This window comes from Taudactylus pleione, unplaced genomic scaffold, assembly GCF_031769625.1.
Source record: "Taudactylus pleione unplaced genomic scaffold, aTauple2 ptg000317l, whole genome shotgun sequence".
NCBI classification, from domain to species: domain Eukaryota; kingdom Metazoa; phylum Chordata; class Amphibia; order Anura; family Myobatrachidae; genus Taudactylus; species Taudactylus pleione.
In genome coordinates, this window is record NW_028284718.1 from 4,674,253 (window position 1) to 4,697,531 (window position 23,279).

At 32.3% G+C, this 23,279-nt stretch overlaps 11 non-coding genes across 11 annotated transcripts; all 11 read right to left on the reverse strand.

The window, feature by feature from the left end:
* Window positions 1-365: 365 nt before the first annotated feature.
* TRNAP-AGG (transfer RNA proline (anticodon AGG)) lies at window positions 366-437 on the reverse strand. The gene has a single exon. It is a non-coding gene; the product is annotated as a tRNA-Pro (tRNA).
* A 1,218-nt stretch (window positions 438-1,655) lies between these two features.
* TRNAP-AGG (transfer RNA proline (anticodon AGG)) lies at window positions 1,656-1,727 on the reverse strand. Its single transcript has one exon. It is a non-coding gene; the product is annotated as a tRNA-Pro (tRNA).
* Window positions 1,728-2,944: 1,217 nt separating this feature from the next.
* TRNAP-AGG (transfer RNA proline (anticodon AGG)) lies at window positions 2,945-3,016 on the reverse strand. The gene has a single exon. It is a non-coding gene; the product is annotated as a tRNA-Pro (tRNA).
* Window positions 3,017-4,233: 1,217 nt separating this feature from the next.
* Window positions 4,234-4,305, reverse strand: TRNAP-AGG (transfer RNA proline (anticodon AGG)). The gene has a single exon. It is a non-coding gene; the product is annotated as a tRNA-Pro (tRNA).
* A 1,217-nt stretch (window positions 4,306-5,522) lies between these two features.
* TRNAP-AGG (transfer RNA proline (anticodon AGG)) lies at window positions 5,523-5,594 on the reverse strand. Its single transcript has one exon. It is a non-coding gene; the product is annotated as a tRNA-Pro (tRNA).
* Window positions 5,595-6,811: 1,217 nt separating this feature from the next.
* On the reverse strand, window positions 6,812-6,883 carry TRNAP-AGG (transfer RNA proline (anticodon AGG)). Its single transcript has one exon. It is a non-coding gene; the product is annotated as a tRNA-Pro (tRNA).
* A 1,217-nt stretch (window positions 6,884-8,100) lies between these two features.
* Window positions 8,101-8,172, reverse strand: TRNAP-AGG (transfer RNA proline (anticodon AGG)). Its single transcript has one exon. It is a non-coding gene; the product is annotated as a tRNA-Pro (tRNA).
* Window positions 8,173-9,389: 1,217 nt separating this feature from the next.
* TRNAP-AGG (transfer RNA proline (anticodon AGG)) lies at window positions 9,390-9,461 on the reverse strand. The gene has a single exon. It is a non-coding gene; the product is annotated as a tRNA-Pro (tRNA).
* Window positions 9,462-12,794: 3,333 nt separating this feature from the next.
* TRNAP-UGG (transfer RNA proline (anticodon UGG)) lies at window positions 12,795-12,866 on the reverse strand. Its single transcript has one exon. It is a non-coding gene; the product is annotated as a tRNA-Pro (tRNA).
* A 1,697-nt stretch (window positions 12,867-14,563) lies between these two features.
* Window positions 14,564-14,635, reverse strand: TRNAP-UGG (transfer RNA proline (anticodon UGG)). The gene has a single exon. It is a non-coding gene; the product is annotated as a tRNA-Pro (tRNA).
* A 7,089-nt stretch (window positions 14,636-21,724) lies between these two features.
* Window positions 21,725-21,796, reverse strand: TRNAP-UGG (transfer RNA proline (anticodon UGG)). The gene has a single exon. It is a non-coding gene; the product is annotated as a tRNA-Pro (tRNA).
* Window positions 21,797-23,279: the final 1,483 nt, after the last annotated feature.

A 23,279-nucleotide genomic window follows, 5' to 3' on the forward strand; every position in this document is an offset into this window, starting at 1 on the left:
TATGTGAAAATTATATTATTTTAAAGCAGTCACTAATGTGTACAAGAAGGAAATATTAGCATAAATAAAATATTTCCTAATAGTCAATAATTTTCTAAGTATACTTGCTTGAAAATTGCTGTGCAAAGTTTTATGATGCCCAGCAGAGTTTTTCTGATGGATAAAACCCAAGACATGTCACATGCTGTGTGCAGATAAGTACTTACAAATAATTTTAGCAGTTTGACAAAAAACAAAATTCAATTGTGCAAATTAGTAAATACAATCTATTTTGAGAGTTTTGAAAAAACAACATTCAGTTGAAATTCACTCAGGAAATTGACTACAATAAGATAATAGAACCATTTCAAAGAATCTGAAAATTTGGGCTCGTCCAGGATTTGAACCTGGGACCTCTCGCACCCTAAGTGAGAGTCATACCCCTAGACCAACGAGCCACCTACCTGAAGTTTTTTCTTTGGATTTTTCAATTGATTTTTAGAAAATAGCTTTTTGTTTTTAAAACACCATATACATTTATGTAAAAATGAATTTGTAGAATAAAAAAAATATTTCCCATATGGTCCAGTAGATAGTTTTCTAAGGTATGCATATAGGAAAAGTGCAGCGACAAGATTTGTGAGTGCCTTCAGAGTTTGGACTTCTCTCATGGACGAAGCTAAAGACTTGTCATATGCAATGTACAAATCATGCTTCCAGACACAGAAGAAATGCAAAAGAAAACCTTGCAATTTCATTTTTGAACTTTTTGTGTTTCAAAGTGAGACTATTCTTTTAAAACATTCAAAGCTATCTAGACAGAAGGGAACCTGCAGTATTCCTGATATACCACAATACGGTTGAAATTTTAATAAGTATGCTCTTATTGGTAGTACAACTAAAATGTTTTCGTAAGATTCTATTGATAGTTTTCTATGTGTGCTTATTTGGAAAGTGCAGTGACAAGATATAAAAATGGCGACAGAGTTTGGACTTGTCTGATCGATAAAACCCAAGACTTGTAAAAAACTATGTGTAAATCATGCATAAATAGAAAAAAGGCAATAGGAAAATGATGAAGGCAAGATTCATAAGTATGTACAAATTCTATTGGGAGTATGGCAAAAACAAAACTCAGTTGATGCTATTTACTTAGCCAATTGAGAAAATCAGATATATATAAACCATGAGATGCACCGTAAAAAGAAAGAGAGGGCTCGTCAGGGAATTGAACCAGGGACCTGTCGCGCCCAAAACGAAAATCATAGAATCATCAAGTAAGCATGTTTTATTTGATATCTTAACCAATTTTATGTGAAAATTATATTATTTTAAAGCAGTCACTAATGTGTACAAGAAGGAAATATTAGCATAAATAAAATATTTCCTAATAGTCAATAATTTTCTAAGTATACTTGCTTGAAAATTGCTGTGCAAAGTTTTATGATGCCCAGCAGAGTTTTTCTGATGGATAAAACCCAAGACATGTCACATGCTGTGTGCAGATAAGTACTTACAAATAATTTTAGCAGTTTGACAAAAAACAAAATTCAATTGTGCAAATTAGTAAATACAATCTATTTTGAGAGTTTTGAAAAAACAACATTCAGTTGAAATTCACTCAGGAAATTGACTACAATAAGATAATAGAACCATTTCAAAGAATCTGAAAATTTGGGCTCGTCCAGGATTTGAACCTGGGACCTCTCGCACCCTAAGTGAGAGTCATACCCCTAGACCAACGAGCCACCTACCTGAAGTTTTTTCTTTGGATTTTTCAATTGATTTTTAGAAAATAGCTTTTTGTTTTTAAAACACCATATACATTTATGTAAAAATGAATTTGTAGAATAAAAAAAATATTTCCCATATGGTCCAGTAGATAGTTTTCTAAGGTATGCATATAGGAAAAGTGCAGCGACAAGATTTGTGAGTGCCTTCAGAGTTTGGACTTCTCTCATGGACGAAGCTAAAGACTTGTCATATGCAATGTACAAATCATGCTTCCAGACACAGAAGAAATGCAAAAGAAAACCTTGCAATTTCATTTTTGAATTTTTGTGTTTCAAAGTGAGACTATTCTTTTAAAACATTCAAAGCTATCTAGACAGAAGAGAACCTGCAGTTTTCCGGATATACCACAATACGGTTGAAATTTTAATAAGTATGCTCTTATTTGTAGTACAACTAAAATGTTTTCGTAAGATTCTATTGATAGTTTTCTATGTGTGCTTATTTGGAAAGTGCAGTGACAAGATATAAAAATGGCAACAGAGTTTGGACTTGTCTGATCGATAAAACCCAAGACTTGTAAAAAACTATGTGTAAATCATGCATAAATAGAAGAAAGGCAATAGGAAAATGATGAAGGCAAGATTCATAAGTATGTACAAATTCTATTGGGAGTATGGCAAAAACAAAACTCAGTTGATGCTATTGACTTAGCCAATTGAGAAAATCAGATATATATAAACCATGAGATGCACCGTAAAAAGAAAGAGAGGGCTCGTCAGGGAATTGAACCAGGGACCTGTCGCGCCCAAAACGAAAATCATAGAATCATCAAGTAAGCATGTTTTATTTGATATCTTAACCAATTTTATGTGAAAATTATATTATTTTAAAGCAGTCACTAATGTGTACAAGGAGGAAATATTAGCATAAATAAAATATTTCCTAATAGTCAATAATTTTCTAAGTATACTTGCTTGAAAATTGCTGTGCAAAGTTTTATGATGCCCAGCAGAGTTTTTCTGATGGATAAAACCCAAGACATGTCACATGCTGTGTGCAGATAAGTACTTACAAATAATTATAGCAGTTTGACAAAAAACAAAATTCAAATGTGCAAATTAGTAAATACAATCTATTTTGAGAGTTTTGAAAAAACAACATTCAGTTGAAATTCACTCAGGAAATTGACTACAATAAGATAATAGAACCATTTCAAAGAATCTGAAAATTTGGGCTCATTCGGGATTTGAACCCGGGACCTCTCGCACCCTAAGCGAGAATCATACCCCTAGACCAACAAGCCACCTACCTGAAGATTTTTCTTTGGATTTTTCAATTGATTTTTAGAAAATAGCTTTTTGTTTTTAAAACACCATATACATTTATGTAAAAATTAATTTGTAGAATAAAAAAAATATTTCCTTATGGTCCAGTAGATAGTTTTCTAAGGTATGCATATAGGAAAAGTGCAGGGACAAGATTTGTGAGTGCCTACAGAGTTTGGACTTCTCTCATGGACGAAGCTAAAGACTTGTCATATGCAATGTACAAATCATGCTTCCAGACACAGAAGAAAGGCAAAAGAAAACCTTGCAATTTCATTTTTGAACTTTTTGTGTTTCAAAGTGAGACTATTCTTTTAAAACATTCAAAGCTATCTAGACAGAAGGGAACCTGCAGTATTCCTGATATACCACAATACGGTTGAAATTTTAATAAGTATGCTCTTATTGGTAGTACAACTAAAATGTTTTCGTAAGATTCTATTGATAGTTTTCTATGTGTGCTTATTTGGAAAGTGCAGTGACAAGATATAAAAATGGCGACAGAGTTTGGACTTGTCTGATCGATAAAACCCAAGACTTGTAAAAAACTATGTGTAAATCATGCATAAATAGAAGAAAGGCAATAGGAAAATGATGAAGGCAAGATTCATAAGTATGTACAAATTCTATTGGGAGTATGGCAAAAACAAAACTCAGTTGATGCCATTGACTTAGCCAATTGAGAAAATCAGATATATATAAACCATGAGATGCACCATAAAAAGAAAGAGAGGGCTCGTCAGGGAATTGAACCAGGGACCTGTCGTGCCCAAAACGAAAATCATAGAATCATCAAGTAAGCATGTTTTATTTGATATCTTAACCAATTTTATGTGAAAATTATATTATTTTAAAGCAGTCACTAATGTGTACAAGGAGGAAATATTAGCATAAATAAAATATTTCCTAATAGTCAATAATTTTCTAAGTATACTTGCTTGAAAATTGCTGTGCAAAGTTTTATGATGCCCAGCAGAGTTTTTCTGATGGATAAAACCCAAGACATGTCACATGCTGTGTGCAGATAAGTACTTACAAATAATTTTAGCAGTTTGACAAAAAACAAAATTCAATTGTGCAAATTAGTAAATACAATCTATTTTGAGAGTTTTGAAAAAACAACATTCAGTTGAAATTCACTCAGGAAATTGACTACAATAAGATAATAGAACCATTTCAAAGAATCTGAAAATTTGGGCTCGTCCAGGATTTGAACCTGGGACCTCTCGCACCCTAAGTGAGAGTCATACCCCTAGACCAACGAGCCACCTACCTGAAGTTTTTTCTTTGGATTTTTCAATTGATTTTTAGAAAATAGCTTTTTGTTTTTAAAACACCATATACATTTATGTAAAAATGAATTTGTAGAATAAAAAAAATATTTCCCATATGGTCCAGTAGATAGTTTTCTAAGGTATGCATATAGGAAAAGTGCAGCGACAAGATTTGTGAGTGCCTTCAGAGTTTGGACTTCTCTCATGGACGAAGCTAAAGACTTGTCATATGCAATGTACAAATCATGCTTCCAGACACAGAAGAAAGGCAAAAGAAAACCTTGCAATTTCATTTTTGAATTTTTGTGTTTCAAAGTGAGACTATTCTTTTAAAACATTCAAAGCTATCTAGACAGAAGAGAACCTGCAGTTTTCCGGATATACCACAATACGGTTGAAATTTTAATAAGTATGCTCTTATTTGTAGTACAACTAAAATGTTTTCGTAAGATTCTATTGATAGTTTTCTATGTGTGCTTATTTGGAAAGTGCAGTGACAAGATATAAAAATGGCAACAGAGTTTGGACTTGTCTGATCGATAAAACCCAAGACTTGTAAAAAACTATGTGTAAATCATGCATAAATAGAAGAAAGGCAATAGGAAAATGATGAAGGCAAGATTCATAAGTATGTACAAATTCTATTGGGAGTATGGCAAAAACAAAACTCAGTTGATGCTATTGACTTAGCCAATTGAGAAAATCAGATATATATAAACCATGAGATGCACCGTAAAAAGAAAGAGAGGGCTCGTCAGGGAATTGAACCAGGGACCTGTCGCGCCCAAAACGAAAATCATAGAATCATCAAGTAAGCATGTTTTATTTGATATCTTAACCAATTTTATGTGAAAATTATATTATTTTAAAGCAGTCACTAATGTGTACAAGGAGGAAATATTAGCATAAATAAAATATTTCCTAATAGTCAATAATTTTCTAAGTATACTTGCTTGAAAATTGCTGTGCAAAGTTTTATGATGCCCAGCAGAGTTTTTCTGATGGATAAAACCCAAGACATGTCACATGCTGTGTGCAGATAAGTACTTACAAATAATTATAGCAGTTTGACAAAAAACAAAATTCAAATGTGCAAATTAGTAAATACAATCTATTTTGAGAGTTTTGAAAAAACAACATTCAGTTGAAATTCACTCAGGAAATTGACTACAATAAGATAATAGAACCATTTCAAAGAATCTGAAAATTTGGGCTCATTCGGGATTTGAACCCGGGACCTCTCGCACCCTAAGCGAGAATCATACCCCTAGACCAACAAGCCACCTACCTGAAGATTTTTCTTTGGATTTTTCAATTGATTTTTAGAAAATAGCTTTTTGTTTTTAAAACACCATATACATTTATGTAAAAATGAATTTGTAGAATAAAAAAAATATTTCCTTATGGTCCAGTAGATAGTTTTCTAAGGTATGCATATAGGAAAAGTGCAGGGACAAGATTTGTGAGTGCCTACAGAGTTTGGACTTCTCTCATGGACGAAGCTAAAGACTTGTCATATGCAATGTACAAATCATGCTTCCAGACACAGAAGAAAGGCAAAAGAAAACCTTGCAATTTCATTTTTGAACTTTTTGTGTTTCAAAGTGAGACTATTCTTTTAAAACATTCAAAGCTATCTAGACAGAAGGGAACCTGCAGTATTCCTGATATACCACAATACGGTTGAAATTTTAATAAGTATGCTCTTATTTGTAGTACAACTAAAATGTTTTCGTAAGATTCTATTGATAGTTTTCTATGTGTGCTTATTTGGAAAGTGCAGTGACAAGATATAAAAATGGCGACAGAGTTTGGACTTGTCTGATCGATAAAACCCAAGACTTGTAAAAAACTATGTGTAAATCATGCATAAATAGAAGAAAGGCAATAGGAAAATGATGAAGGCAAGATTCATAAGTATGTACAAATTCTATTGGGAGTATGGCAAAAACAAAACTCAGTTGATGCTATTGACTTAGCCAATTGAGAAAATCAGATATATATAAACCATGAGATGCACCGTAAAAAGAAAGAGAGGGCTCATCAGGGAATTGAACCAGGGACCTGTCGCGCCCAAAACGAAAATCATAGAATCATCAAGTAAGCATGTTTTATTTGATATCTTAACCAATTTTATGTGAAAATTATATTATTTTAAAGCAGTCACTAATGTGTACAAGGAGGAAATATTAGCATAAATAAAATATTTCCTAATAGTCAATAATTTTCTAAGTATACTTGCTTGAAAATTGCTGTGCAAAGTTTTATGATGCCCAGCACAGTTTTTCTGATGGATAAAACCCAAGACATGTCACATGCTGTGTGCAGATAAGTACTTACAAATAATTATAGCAGTTTGACAAAAAACAAAATTCAAATGTGCAAATTAGTAAATACAATCTATTTTGAGAGTTTTGAAAAAACAACATTCAGTTGAAATTCACTCAGGAAATTGACTACAATAAGATAATAGAACCATTTCAAAGAATCTGAAAGTTTGGGCTCATCCGGGATTTGAACCCGGGACTTCTCGCACCCTAAGCAAGAATCATACCCCTAGACCAACGAGCCACCTACCCGAAGATTTTTCTTTGGATTTTTCAATTGATTTTTAGAAAATAGCTTTTTGTTTTTAAAACACCATATACATTTATGTAAAAATGAATTTGTAGAATAAAAAAAATATTTCCTTATGGACCAGTAGATAGTTTTCTAAGGTATGCATATAGGAAAAGTGCAGGGACAAGATTTGTGAGTGCCTACAGAGTTTGGACTTCTCTCATGGACGAAGCTAAAGACTTGTCATATGCAATGTACAAATCATGCTTCCAGACACAGAAGAAAGGCAAAAGAAAACCTTGCAATTTCATTTTTGAACTTTTTGTGTTTCAAAGTGAGACTATTCTTTTAAAACATTCAAAGCTATCTAGACAGAAGGGAACCTGCAGTATTCCTGATATACCACAATACGGTTGAAATTTTAATAAGTATGCTCTTATTGGTAGTACAACTAAAATGTTTTCGTAAGATTCTATTGATAGTTTTCTATGTGTGCTTATTTGGAAAGTGCAGTGACAAGATATAAAAATGGCGACAGAGTTTGGACTTGTCTGATCGATAAAACCCAAGACTTGTAAAAAGCTATGTGTAAATCATGCATAAATAGAAGAAAGGCAATAGGAAAATGATGAAGGCAAGATTCATAAGTATATACAAATTCTATTGGGAGTATGGCAAAAACAAAACTCAGTTGATGCTATTTACTTAGCCAATTGAGAAAATCAGATATATATAAACCATGAGATGCACCGTAAAAAGAAAGAGAGGGCTCGTCAGGGAATTGAACCAGGGACCTGTCGCGCCCAAAACGAAAATCATAGAATCATCAAGTAAGCATGTTTTATTTGATATCTTAACCAATTTTATGTGAAAATTATATTATTTTAAAGCAGTCACTAATGTGTACAAGAAGGAAATATTAGCATAAATAAAATATTTCCTAATAGTCAATAATTTTCTAAGTATACTTGCTTGAAAATTGCTGTGCAAAGTTTTATGATGCCCAGCAGAGTTTTTCTGATGGATAAAACCCAAGACATGTCACATGCTGTGTGCAGATAAGTACTTACAAATAATTATAGCAGTTTGACAAAAAACAAAATTCAAATGTGCAAATTAGTAAATACAATCTATTTTGAGAGTTTTGAAAAAACAACATTCAGTTGAAATTCACTCAGGAAATTGACTACAATAAGATTATAGAACCATTTCAAAGAATCTGAAAATTTGGGCTCGTCCGGGATTTGAACCCGGGACCTCTCGCACCCTAAGCGAGAATCATACCCCTAGACCAACGAGCCACCTACCTGAACTTTTTTCTTTGGATTTTTCAATTGATTTTTAGAAAATAGCTTTTTGTTTTTAAAACACCATATACATTTATGTAAAAATGAATTTGTAGAATAAAAAAAATATTTCCTTATGGTCCAGTAGATAGTTTTCTAAGGTATGCATATAGGAAAAGTGCAGGGACAAGATTTGTGAGTGCCTTCAGAGTTTGGACTTCTCTCATGGACGAAGCTAAAGACTTGTCATTTGCAATGTACAAATCATGCTTCCAGACTCAGAAGAAAGGCAAAAGAATACCTTGCAATTTCATTTTTGAACTTTTTGTGTTTCAAAGTGAGACTATTCTTTTAAAACATTCAAAGCTATCTAGACAGAAGGGAACCTGCAGTTTTCCTGATATACCACAATACGGTTGAAATTTTAATAAGTATGCTCTTATTTGTAGTACAACTAATATGTTTTCGTAAGATTCTATTGATAGTTTTCTATGTGTGCTTATTTGGAAAGTGCAGTGACAAGATATAAAAATGGCGACAGAGTTTGGACTTGTCTGATCGATAAAACCCAAGACTTGTAAAAAGCTATGTGTAAATCATGCATAAATAGAAGAAAGGCAATAGGAAAATGATGAAGGCAAGATTCATAAGTATGTACAAATTCTATTGGGAGTATGGCAAAAACAAAACTCAGTTGATGCTATTGACTTAGCCAATTGAGAAAATCAGATATATATAAACCATGAGATGCACCGTAAAAAGAAAGAGAGGGCTCGTCAGGGAATTGAACCAGGGACCTGTCGTGCCCAAAACGAAAATCATAGAATCATCAAGTAAGCATGTTTTATTTGATATCTTAACCAATTTTATGTGAAAATTATATTATTTTAAAGCAGTCACTAATGTGTACAAGGAGGAAATATTAGCATAAATAAAATATTTCCTAATAGTCAATAATTTTCTAAGTATACTTGCTTGAAAATTGCTGTGCAAAGTTTTATGATGCCCAGCAGAGTTTTTCTGATGGATAAAACCCAAGACATGTCACATGCTGTGTGCAGATAAGTACTTACAAATAATTATAGCAGTTTGACAAAAAACAAAATTCAATTGTGCAAATTAGTAAATACAATCTATTTTGAGAGTTTTGAAAAAACAACATTCAGTTGAAATTCACTCAGGAAATTGACTACAATAAGATAATAGAACCATTTCAAAGAATCTGAAAATTTGGGCTCGTCCGGGATTTGAACCCGGGACCTCTCGCACCCTAAATGAGAATCATACCCCTAGACCAACGAGCCACCTACCTGACGTTTTTTCTTTGGATTTTTCAATTGATTTTTAAAAAATAGCTTTTTGTTTTTAAAACACCATATACATTTATGTAAAAATGAATTTGTAGAATAAAAAAAATATTTCCTTATGGTCCAGTAGATAGTTTTCTAAGGTATGCATATAGGAAAAGTGCAGGGACAATATTTGTGAGTGCCTACAGAGTTTGGACTTCTCTCATGGACGAAGCTAAAGACTTGTCATATGCAATGTACAAGTCATGCTTCCAGACACAGAAGAAAGGCAAAAGAAAACCTTGCAATTTCATTTTTGACCTTTTTGTGTTTCAAAGTGAGACTATTCTTTTAAAACATTCAAAGCTATCTAGACAGAAGGGAACCTGCAGTTTTCCTGATATACCACAATACGGTTGAAATTTTAATAAGTATGCTCTTATTTGTAGTACAACTAAAATGTTTTCGTAAGATTCTATTGATAGTTTTCTATGTGTGCTTATTTGGAAAGTGCAGTGACAAGATATAAAAATGGCGACAGAGTTTGGACTTGTCTGATCGATAAAACCCAAGACTTGTAAAAAACTATGTGTAAATCATGCATAAATAGAAGAAAGGCAATAGGAAAATGATGAAGGCAAGATTCATAAGTATGTACAAATTCTATTGGGAGTATGGCAAAAACAAAACTCAGTTGATGCTATTGACTTAGCCAATTGGGAAAATCAGATATATATAAACCATGAGATGCACCGTAAAAAGAAAGAGAGGGCTCGTCAGGGAATTGAACCAGGGACCTGTCGCGCCCAAAACGAAAATCATAGAATCATCAAGTAAGCATGTTTTATTTGATATCTTAACCAATTTTATGTGAAAATTATATTATTTTAAAGCAGTCACTAATGTGTACAAGGAGGAAATATTAGCATAAATAAAATATTTCCTAATAGTCAATAATTTTCTAAGTATACTTGCTTGAAAATTGCTGTGCAAAGTTTTATGATGCCCAGCAGAGTTTTTCTGATGGATAAAACCCAAGACATGTCACATGCTGTGTGCAGATAAGTACTTACAAATAATTATAGCAGTTTGACAAAAAACAAAATTCAATTGTGCAAATTAGTAAATACAATCTATTTTGAGAGTTTTGAAAAAACAACATTCAGTTGAAATTCACTCAGGAAATTGACTACAATAAGATAATAGAACCATTTCAAAGAATCTGAAAATTTGGGCTCATCCGGGATTTGAACCCGGGAACTCTCGCACCCTAAGTGAGAATCATACCCCTAGACCAACGAGCCACCTACCTGAATATTTTTCTTTGGATTTTTCAATTGATTTTTAGAAAATAGCTTTTTGTTTTTAAAACACCATATACATTTATGTAAGAATGAATTTGTAGAATAAATAAAATATTTCCTTATGGTCCAGTAGATAGTTTTCTAAGGTATGCATATAGGAAAAGTGCAGGGACAAGATTTGTGAGTGCCTACAGAGTTTGCACTTCTCTCATGGACGAAGCTAAAGACTTGTCATATGCAATGTACAAATCATGCTTCCAGACACAGAAGAAAGGCAAAAGAAAACCTTGCAATTTCATTTTTGAACTTTTTGTGTTTCAAAGTGAGACTATTCTTTTAAAACATTCAAAGCTATCTAGACAGAAGGGAACCTGCAGTTTTCCTGATATACCACAATACGGTTGAAATTTTAATAAGTATGCTCTTATTTGTAGTACAACTAAAATGTTTTCGTAAGATTCTATTGATAGTTTTCTATGTGTGCTTATTTGGAAAGTGCAGTGACAAGATATAAAAATGGCGACAGAGTTTGGACTTGTCTGATCGATAAAACCCAAGACTTGTAAAAAACTATGTGTAAATCATGCATAAATAGAAGAAAGGCAATAGGAAAATGATGAAGGCAAGATTCATAAGTATGTACAAATTCTATTGGGAGTATGGCAAAAACAAAACTCAGTTGATGCTATTGACTTAGCCAATTGGGAAAATCAGATATATATAAACCATGAGATGCACCGTAAAAAGAAAGAGAGGGCTCGTCAGGGAATTGAACCAGGGACCTGTCGCGCCCAAAACGAAAATCATAGAATCATCAAGTAAGCATGTTTTATTTGATATCTTAACCAATTTTATGTGAAAATTATATTATTTTAAAGCAGTCACTAATGTGTACAAGGAGGAAATATTAGCATAAATAAAATATTTCCTAATAGTCAATAATTTTCTAAGTATACTTGCTTGAAAATTGCTGTGCAAAGTTTTATGATGCCCAGCAGAGTTTTTCTGATGGATAAAACCCAAGACATGTCACATGCTGTGTGCAGATAAGTACTTACAAATAATTATAGCAGTTTGACAAAAAACAAAATTCAATTGTGCAAATTAGTAAATAAAATCTATTTTGAGAGTTTTGAAAAAACAACATTCAGTTGAAATTCACTCAGGAAATTGATTACAATAAGATAATAGAACCATTTCAAAGAATCTGAAAATTTGGGCTCGTCCTTGATTTGAACCTGGGACCTCTCACACCCTAAGCGAGAATCTTAACCCTAGACCAACAAGCCACCTACCTGAACATTTTTCTATTGATTTTTCAATTGATTTAAAGAAAATAGCTTTTTGTTTTTAAAAAAAACATATACATTTATGTAAAAATGAATTTGTAGAATAAATAAAATTTTTCCTTATGGTCCAGTAGATAGTTTTCTAAGTATGCATATAGGAAAAGTGCAGGGACAAGATTTGTGAGTGCCTCCAGAGTTTGGACTTCTCTCATGGACGAAGCTAAAGACTTGTCATATGCAATGTACAAATCATGCTTCCAGACACAGAAGAAAGGCAAAAGAAAACCTTGCAATTTCATTTTTGAACTTTTTGTGTTTCAAAATGAGACTATTCTTTTAAAACATTCAAAGCTATCTAGACAGTAGGGAACCTGCAGTTTTCCTAATATTCCACAATACAGTTGAAATTTGAATAAGTATGCTCTTATTTTTAGAACAACTAAAATGTTTCCGTAAGATTCTATTGATAGTTTTCTTTGTGTGCTTATTTGGAAAGTGCAGTGACAAGATTTAAAAAAGGCTACAGAGTTTGGACTTGTCTGATCGATAAAACCCAAGACTTGTCAAAAGCTATGTGTAAATCATGCATAACTAGAAGAAAGGCAATTGAAAAATGATGAAGGCAAGATTCATAAGTATGTACAAATTCTATTGGGAGTATGGCAAAAACAAAACTCAGTTGATGCTATTAACTTAGCCAATTGAGAAAATCATATATATATAAACCATGAGAAGCACCGTAAAAAAGAAATAGAGGGCTCATCCGGGATTTGAACCCGGGACCTCTCGCACCCAAAGTGAGAATCATACCCCTAAACTAACGAGCCAACTGAAACAAGTCTGTTTTATTTGATTTCTTAACTATTTTATGTGAAAATGGTGTTCTTTTAAAGCAGTCACTAATATATACAAGGAGGAAAAATTAGCATAAATAAAATATTTCCTAATAGTCAATATTTTTCTAAGTATACTTGCTTGGAAATTGCTGTGCAAAGTTTTATGATGCCCAGCAGAGTTTTTCTGATGGATAAAACCCAAGACATGTCACATGCTATGTTCAGATAAGTACTTACAAATAATTTTAGCAGTTTGACAAAAAACAAAATTCAATTGTGCAAATAAGTAAATCCAATCTATTTTGAGAGTTTTGAAAAAACAATATTCAGTTGAAATTCACTCTGGAAATTGACTTCAATAAGATAATGGAACCATGTCAAAGAATCTAACAATTTGGGCTCGTCCGGGATTTGAACCCTTGACCTCTCGCACCCAAAGTGAGAATGATAGAGTCATCAAGTAAGCATGTTTGATTTGATTTCTTAACTGTTTTTATGTGAAAATTTTATTATTTTAAAGCAGTCACTAATGTATACAAGGTGGAAATATTAGCATAAATAAAATATTTCCTAATAGTCAATATTTTTCTAAGTATACTTGCTTGGAAATTGCTGTGCAAAGTTTTATGATGCCCAGCAGAGTTTTTCTGATGGATAAAACCCAAGACATGTCACATGCTATGTGCAGGTAAGTAATTACAAATAATTTTAGCAGTTTGACAAAAAACAAAATTCAATTGTGCAAATAAGTAAATCCAATCTATTTTGTGAGTTTTTAAAAAATAATATTCATTTGAAGATTTTACTCAGGAAATTGTATTCAATAAGATAATGGAACTATGTCAAAGAATCTGAAAATTTGGGCTCGTCCATGATTTGAACCTGGGACCTCTCACACTCTAAGCGAGAATCTTAACCCTAGACCAACAAGCCACCTACCTGAACATTTTTCTATTGATTTTTCAGTTGATTTAATGAAAATAGTTTTTTGTTTTTAAAAACACCATATACATTTATGTAAAAATGAATTTGTAGAATAAATAAAATATTTCCTTATGGTCCAGTAGATAGTTTTCTAAGTATGCATATAGGAAAAGTGCAGGGACAAGATTTGTGAGTGCCTACAGAGTTTGGACTTCTCTCATGGACAAAGCTAAAGACTTGTCATATGCAATGTACAAATCATGCTTCCAGACACAGAAGAAAGGCAAAAGAAAACCTTGCAATTTCATTTTTGAACTTTTTGTGTTTCAAAATGAGACTATTCTTTTAAAACATTCAAAGCTATCTAGACAGTAGGGAACCTGCAGTTTTCCTAATATTCCACAATACAGTTGAAATTTGAATAAGTATGCTCTTATTTTTAGAACAACTAAAACGTTTCCGTAAGATTCTATTGATAGTTTTCTTTGTGTGCTTATTTGGAAAGTGCAGTGACAAGATTTAAAAATGGCTACAGAGTTTGGACTTGTCTGATCGATAAAACCCAAGACTTGTCAAAAGCTATGTGTAAATCATGCATAAATAGAAGAAAGGCAATTGAAAAATGATGAAGGCAAGATTCATAAGTATGTACAAATTCTATTGGGAGTATGGCAAAAACAAAACTCAGTTGATGCTATTGACTTAGCCAATTGAGAAAATCAGATATATATAAACCATGAGATGCACCGTACAAAAGAAATAGAGGGCTCGTCCGGAATTTGAACCCGGGACCTCTCGCACCCAAAGCGAGAATCATACCCCTAGACCAACGAGCCAACTGAAATAAGTGTGGTTTATTTGATTTCTTAACTGTTTTTATGTGAAAATGGTATTCTTTTAATGCAGTCACTAATGTATACAAGGAGGAAAAATTAGCATAAATAAAATGTTTCCTAATAGTCAATATTTTTCTAAGTATACTTGCTTGGAAATTGCTGTGCAAAGTTTTATGATGCCCAGCAGAGTTTTTCTGATGGATTAAACCCAAGACATGTCACATGCTATGTTCAGATAAGTACTTACAAATAATTTTAGCAGTTTGACAAAAAACAAAATTCAATTGTGCAAATAAGTAAATCCAATCTATTTTGAGAGTTTTGAAAAAACAATATTCAGTTGAAATTCACTCTGGAAATTGACTTCAATAAGATAATGGAACCATGTCAAAGAATCTAAAAATTTGGGCACGTCCGGGATTTGAACCCGTGACCTCTCGCACCCAAAGTGAGAATGATAGAGTCATCAAGTAAGCATGTTTTATTTGATTTCTTAACTGTTTTTATGTGAAAATTGTTTTATTTTAAAGCAGTCACTAATGTATACAAGGTGGAAATATTAGCATAAATAAAATATTTCCTAATAGTCAATATTTTTCTAAGTATACTTGCTTGGAAATTGCTGTGCAAAGTTTTATGATGCCCAGCAGAGTTTTTCTGATGGATAAAACCCAAGACATGTCACATGCTATGTGCAGGTAAGTAATTACAAATAATTTTAGCAGTTTGACAAAAAACAAAATTCAATTGTGCAAATAAGTAAATCCAATCTATTTTGAGAGTTTTGAAAAAACAATATTCAGTTGAAATTCACTCTGGAAATTGACTTCAATAAGATAATGGAACCATGTCAAAGAATCTAAAAATTTGGGCTCGTCCGGGATTTGAACCCGTGACCTCTCGCACCCAAAGTGAGAATGATAGAGTCATCAAATAAGCATGTTTTATTTGATTTCTTAACTGTTTTTATGTGAAAATTGTATTATTTTAAAGCAGTCACTAATGTATACAAGGTGGAAATAATAGCATAAATAAAATATTTCCTAATAGTCAATATTTTTCTAAGTTTACTTGCTTGGAAATTGCTGTGCAAAGTTTTATGATGCCCAGCAGAGTTTTTCTGATGGATAAAACCCAAGACATGTCACATGCTATGTTCAGATAAGTACTTACAAATAATTTTAGCAGTTTGACAAAAAACAAAATTTAATTGTGCAAATAAGTAAATCCAATCTATTTTGAGAGTTTTGAAAAAACAATATTCAGTTGAAATTCACTCTGGAAATTGACTTCAATAAGATAATGGAACCATGTCAAAGAATCTAAAAATTTGGGCACGTCCGGGATTTGACCCCGTGACCTCTCGCACCCAAAGTGAGAATGATAGAGTCATCAAGTAAGCATGTTTTATTTGATTTCTTAACTGTTTTTATGTGAAAATTGTATTATTTTAAAGCAGTCACTAATGTATACAAGGTGGAAATATTAGCATAAATAAAATATTTCCTAATAGTCAATATTTTTCTAAGTATACTTGCTTGGAAATTGCTGTGCAAAGTTTTATGATGCCCAGCAGAGTTTTTCTGCTGGATAAAACCCAAGACATGTCACATGCTATGTGCAGGTAAGTAATTACAAATAATTTTAGCAGTTTGACAAAAAACAAAATTCAATTGTGCAAATAAGTAAATCCAATCTATTTTGAGAGTTTTCAAAAAACAATATTCAGTTGAAATTCACTCTGGAAATTGACTTCAATAAGATAATGGAACCATGTCAAAGAATCTAAAAATTTGGGCTCGTCCGGGATTTGAACCCGTGACCTCTCGCACCCAAAGTGAGAATGATAGAGTCATCAAGTAAGCATGTTTTATTTGATTTCTTAACTGTTTTTATGTGAAAATTGTATTATTTTAAAGCAGTCACAAATGTATACAAGGTGGAAATATTAGCATAAATAAAATATTTCCTAATAGTCAATATTTTTCTAAGTATACTTGCTTGGAAATTGCTGTGCAAAGTTTTATGATGCCCAGCAGAGTTTTTCTGATGGATAAAACCCAAGACATGTCACATGCTATGTGCAGGTAAGTAATTACAAATAATTTTAGCAGTTTGACAAAAAACAAAATTCAATTGTGCAAATAAGTATATCCAATCTATTTTGTGAGTTTTTAAAAAATAATATTCAATTGAAGATTTTACTCAGGAAATTGACTTCAATAAGATAATGGAACGCTGTCAAAGAATCTGAAAATTTGGTCTTGTCCATGATTTGAACCTGGGACCTCTCACACCCTAAGCGAGAATCTTAACCCTAGACCAACAAGCCACCTACCTTTACATTTTTCTATTGATTTTTCAATTGATTTAATGAAAATAGCTTTTTGTTTTTAAAAACACCATATACATTTATGTAAAAATGAATTTGTAGAATAAATAAAATATTTCCTTATGGTCCAGTAGATAGTTTTCTAAGTATGCATATAGGAAAAGTGCAGGGACAAGATTTGTGAGTGCCTCCAGAGTTTGGACTTCTCTCATGGACGAAGCTAAAGACTTGTCATATGCAATGTAGAAATCATGCTTCCAGACACAGAAGAAAGGCAAAAGAAAACCTTGCAATTTCATTTTTGAACTTTTTGTGTTTCAAAATGAGACTATTCTTTTAAAACATTCAAAGCTATCTAGACAGTAGGGAACCTGCAGTTTTCCTAATATACCACAATACAGTTGAAATTTGAATAAGTATGCTCTTATTTTTAGAACAACTAAAATGTTTCCGTGAGATTCTATTGATAGTTTTCTTTGTGTGCTTATTTGGAAAGTGCAGTGACAAGATTTAAAAATGGCTACAGAGTTTGGACTTGTCTGATCGATAAAACCCAAGACTTGTCAAAAGCTATGTGTAAATCATGCATAACTAGAAGAAAGGCAATTGAAAAATGATGAAGGCAAGATTCATAAGTATGTACAAATTCTATTGGGAGTATGGAAAAAACAAACTCAGTTGATGCTATTAACTTAGCCAATTGAGAAAATCAGATATATATATAAACCATGAGATGCACTGTACAAAAGAAATAGAGGGCTCGTCCGGGATTTGAACCCAGGACCTCTCACACCAAAAGCGAGAATCATACACCTAGACCAACGAGCCAACTGAATTAAGCATGTTTTATTTGATTTCTTAACTATTTTATGTGAAAATGGTGTTCTTTTAAAGCAGTCACTAATGTATACAAGGAGGAAAAATTAGCATAAATAAAATATTTCCTAATAGTCAATATTTTTCTAAGTATACTTGCTTGGAAATTGCTGTGCAAAGTTTTATGATGCCCAGCAGAGTTTTTCTAATGGAAAAAACCCAAGACATGTCACATGCTATGTTCAGATAAGTACTTACAAATAATTTTAGCAGTTTGACAAAAAACAAAATTCAATTGTGCAAATAAGTAAATCCAATCTATTTTGAGAGTTTTGAAAAAACAATATTCAGTTGAAATTCACTCTGGAAATTGACTTCAATAAGATAATTGAACCATGTCAAAGAATCTAAAAATTTGGGCTCGTCCGGGATTTGAACCCGTGACCTCTCGCACCCAAAGTGAGAATGATAGAGTCATCAAGTAAGCATGTTTTATTTGATTTCTTAACTGTTTTTATGTGAAAATTGTATTATTTTAAAGCAGTCACTAATGTATACAAGGTGGAAATATTAGCATAAATAAAATATTTCCTAATAGTCAATATTTTTCTAAGTATACTTGCTTGGAAATTGCTGTGCAAAGTTTTATGATGCCCAGCAGAGTTTTTCTGATGGATAAAACCCAAGACATGTCACATGCTATGTGTAGGAAAGTAATTACAAATAATTTTAGCAGTTTGACAAAAAACTAAATTCAATTGTGCAAATAAGTAAATCCAATCTATTTTGAGAGTTTTGCAAAAACAATATTCAGTTGAAATTCACTCTGGAAATTGACTTCAATAAGATAATGGAACCATGTCAAAGAAGCTAAAAATTTGGGCTCGTCCGGGATTTGAACCCGTGACCTCTCGCACCCAAAGTGGGAATGATAGAGTCATCAAGTAAGCATGTTTTATTTGATTTCTTAACTGTTTTTATGTGAATATTGTATTATTTTAAAGCAGTCACTAATGTATACAAGGTGGAAATATTAGCATAAATAAAATATTTCCTAATAGTCAATATTTTTCTAAGTATACTTGCTTGGAAATTGCTGTGCAAAGTTTTATGATGCCCAGCAGAGTTTTTCTGATGGATAAAACCCAAGACATGTCACATGCTATGTGCAGGTAAGTATTTACAAATAATTTTAGCAGTTTGACAAAAAACAAAATTCAATTGTGCAAATAAGTATATCCAATCTATTTTGTGAGTTTTTAAAAAATAATATTCAATTGAAGATTTTACTCAGGAAATTGACTTCAATAAGATAATGGAACGCTGTCAAAGAATCTGAAAATTTGGGCTCATCCATGATTTGAACCTGGGACCTCTCACACCCTAAGCGAGAATCTTAACCCTAGACCAACAAGCCACCTACCTGAACATTTTTCTATTGATTTTTCAATTGATTTAATGAAAATAGCTTTTTGTTTTTAAAAACACCATATACATTTATGTAAAAATGAATCTGTAGAATAAATAAAATATTTCCTTATGGTCCAGTAGATAGTTTTCTAAGTATGCATATAGGAAAAGTGCAGGGACAAGATTTGTGAGTGCCTCCAGAGTTTGGACTTCTCTCATGGACGAAGCTAAAGACTTGTCATATGCAATGTACAAATCATGCTTCCAGACACAGAAGAAAGGCAAAAGAAAACCTTGCAATTTCATTTTTGAACTTTTTGTGTTTCAAAATGAGACTATTCTTTTAAAACATTCAAAGCTATCTAGACAGTAGGGAACCTGCAGTTTTCCTAATATACCACAATACAGTTGAAATTTGAATAAGTATGCTCTTATTTTTAGAACAACTAAAATGTTTCCGTGAGATTCTATTGATAGTTTTCTTTGTGTGCTTATTTGGAAAGTGCAGTGACAAGATTTAAAAATGGCTACAGAGTTTGGACTTGTCTGATCGATAAAACCCAAGACTTGTCAAAAGCTATGTGTAAATCATGCATAACTAGAAGAAAGGCAATTGAAAAATGATGAAGGCAAGATTCATAAGTATGTACAAATTCTATTGGGAGTATGGAAAAAACAAACTCAGTTGATGCTATTAACTTAGCCAATTGAGAAAATCAGATATATATATAAACCATGAGATGCACTGTACAAAAGAAATAGAGGGCTCGTCCGGGATTTGAACCCAGGACCTCTCACACCAAAAGCGAGAATCATACACCTAGACCAACGAGCCAACTGAATTAAGCATGTTTTATTTGATTTCTTAACTATTTTATGTGAAAATGGTGTTCTTTTAAATCAGTCACTAATGTATACAAGGAGGAAAAATTAGCATAAATAAAATATTTCCTAATAGTCAATATTTTTCTAAGTATACTTGCTTGGAAATTGCTGTGCAAAGTTTTATGATGCCCAGCAGAGTTTTTCTGATGGAAAAAACCCAAGACATGTCACATGCTATGTTCAGATAAGTACTTACAAATAATTTTAGCAGTTTGACAAAAAACAAAATTCAATTGTGCAAATAAGTAAATCCAATCTATTTTGAGAGTTTTGCAAAAACAATATTCAGTTGAAATTCACTCTGGAAATTGACTTCAATAAGATAATGGAACCATGTCAAAGAAGCTAAAAATTTGGGCTCGTCCGGGATTTGAACCCGTGACCTCTCGCACCCAAAGTGGGAATGATAGAGTCATCAAGTAAGCATGTTTTATTTGATTTCTTAACTGTTTTTATGTGAATATTGTATTATTTTAAAGCAGTCACTAATGTATACAAGGTGGAAATATTAGCATAAATAAAATATTTCCTAATAGTCAATATTTTTCTAAGTATACTTGCTTGGAAATTGCTGTGCAAAGTTTTATGATGCCCAGCAGAGTTTTTCTGATGGATAAAACCCAAGACATGTCACATGCTATGTGCAGGTAAGTATTTACAAATAATTTTAGCAGTTTGACAAAAAACAAAATTCAATTGTGCAAATAAGTATATCCAATCTATTTTGTGAGTTTTTAAAAAATAATATTCAATTGAAGATTTTACTCAGGAAATTGACTTCAATAAGATAATGGAACGCTGTCAAAGAATCTGAAAATTTGGGCTCATCCATGATTTGAACCTGGGACCTCTCACACCCTAAGCGAGAATCTTAACCCTAGACCAACAAGCCACCTACCTGAACATTTTTCTATTGATTTTTCAATTGATTTAATGAAAATAGCTTTTTGTTTTTAAAAACACCATATACATTTATGTAAAAATGAATCTGTAGAATAAATAAAATATTTCCTTATGGTCCAGTAGATAGTTTTCTAAGTATGCATATAGGAAAAGTGCAGGGACAAGATTTGTGAGTGCCTCCAGAGTTTGGACTTCTCTCATGGACGAAGCTAAAGACTTGTCATATGCAATGTACAAATCATGCTTCCAGACACAGAAGAAAGGCAAAAGAAAACCTTGCAATTTCATTTTTGAACTTTTTGTGTTTCAAAATGAGACTATTCTTTTAAAACATTCAAAGCTATCTAGACAGTAGGGAACCTGCAGTTTTCCTAATATACCACAATACAGTTGAAATTTGAATAAGTATGCTCTTATTTTTAGAACAACTAAAATGTTTCCGTGAGATTCTATTGATAGTTTTCTTTTTGTGCTTATTTGGAAAGTGCAGTGACAAGATTTAAAAATGGCTACAGAGTTTGGACTTGTCTGATCGATAAAACCCAAGACTTGTCAAAAGCTATGTGTAAATCATGCATAACTAGAAGAAAGGCAATTGAAAAATGATGAAGGCAAGATTCATAAGTATGTACAAATTCTATTGGGAGTATGGCAAAAACAAACTCAGTTGATGCTATTAACTTAGCCAATTGAGAAAATCAGATATATATAAACCATGAGAAGCACCGTAAAAAAGAAATAGAGGGCTCGTCCGGGATTTGAACCAGGGACCTCTCGCACCCAAAGCGAGAATCATACCCCTAGACTAACGAGCCAACTGAAACAAGTCTGTTTTATTTGATTTCTTAACTATTTTATGTGAAAATGGTGTTCTTTTAAAGCAGTCACTAATGTATACAAGGAGGAAAAATTAGCATATATAAAATATTTCCTAATAGTCAATATTTTTCTAAGTATACTTGCTTGGAAATTGCTGTGCAAAGTTTTATGATGCCCAGCAGAGTTTTTCTGATGGATAAAACCCAAGACATGTCACATGCCATGTTCAGATAAGTACTTACAAATAATTTTAGCAGTTTGACAAAAAACAAAATTCAATTGTGCAAATAAGTAAATCCAATCTATTTTGAGAGTTTTGAAAAAACAATATTCAGTTGAAATTCACTCTGGAAATTGACTTCAATAAGATAATGGAACCATGTCAAAGAATCTAAAAATTTGGGCTCGTCCGGGATTTGAACCCGTGACCTCTCGCACCCAAAGTGGGAATGATAGAGTCATCAAGTAAGCATGTTTGATTTGATTTCTTAACTGTTTTTATGTGAAAATTGTATTATTTTAAAGCAGTCACTAATGTATTCAAGGTGGAAATATTAGCATAAATAAAATATTTCCTAATAGTCAATATTTTTCTAAGTATACTTGCTTGGAAATTGCTGTGCAAAGTTTTATGATGCCCAGCAGAGTTTTTCTGATGGATAAAACCCAAGACATGTCACATGCTATGTGCAGGTAAGTAATTACAAATAATTTTAGCAGTTTGACAAAAAACAAAATTCAATTGTGCAAATGAGTAAATCAAATCTATTTTGTGAGTTTTTTAAAAATAATATTCATTTGAAGATTTTACTCAGGAAATTGTATTCAATAAGATAATGGAACTATGTCAAAGAATCTGAAAATTTGGGCTCGTCCATGATTTGAACCTGGGACCTCTCACACTCTAAGCGAGAATCTTAACCCTAGACCAACAAGCCACCTACCTGAACATTTTTCTATTGATTTTTCAATTGATTTAATGATAATAGCTTTTTGTTTTTAAAAACACCATATACATTTATGTAAAAATGAATTTGTAGAATAAATAAAATATTTCCTTATGGTCCAGTAGATAGTTTTCTAAGTATGCATATAGGAAAAGTGCAGGGACAAGATTTGTGAGTGCCTCCAGAGTTTGGACTTCTCTCATGGACAAAGCTAAAGACTTGTCATATGCAATGTACAAATCATGCTTCCAGACACAGAAGAAAGGCAAAAGAAAACCTTGCAATTTCATTTTTGAACTTTTTGTGTTTCAAAATGAGACTATTCTTTTAAAACATTCAAAGCTATCTAGACAGTAGGGAACCTGCAGTTTTCCTAATATACCACAATACAGTTGAAATTTGAATAAGTATGCTCTTATTTTTAGAACAACTAAAATGTTTCCGTAAGATTCTATTGATAGTTTTCTTTGTGTGCTTATTTGGAAAGTGCAGTGACAAGATTTAAAAATGGCTACAGAGTTTGGACTTGTCT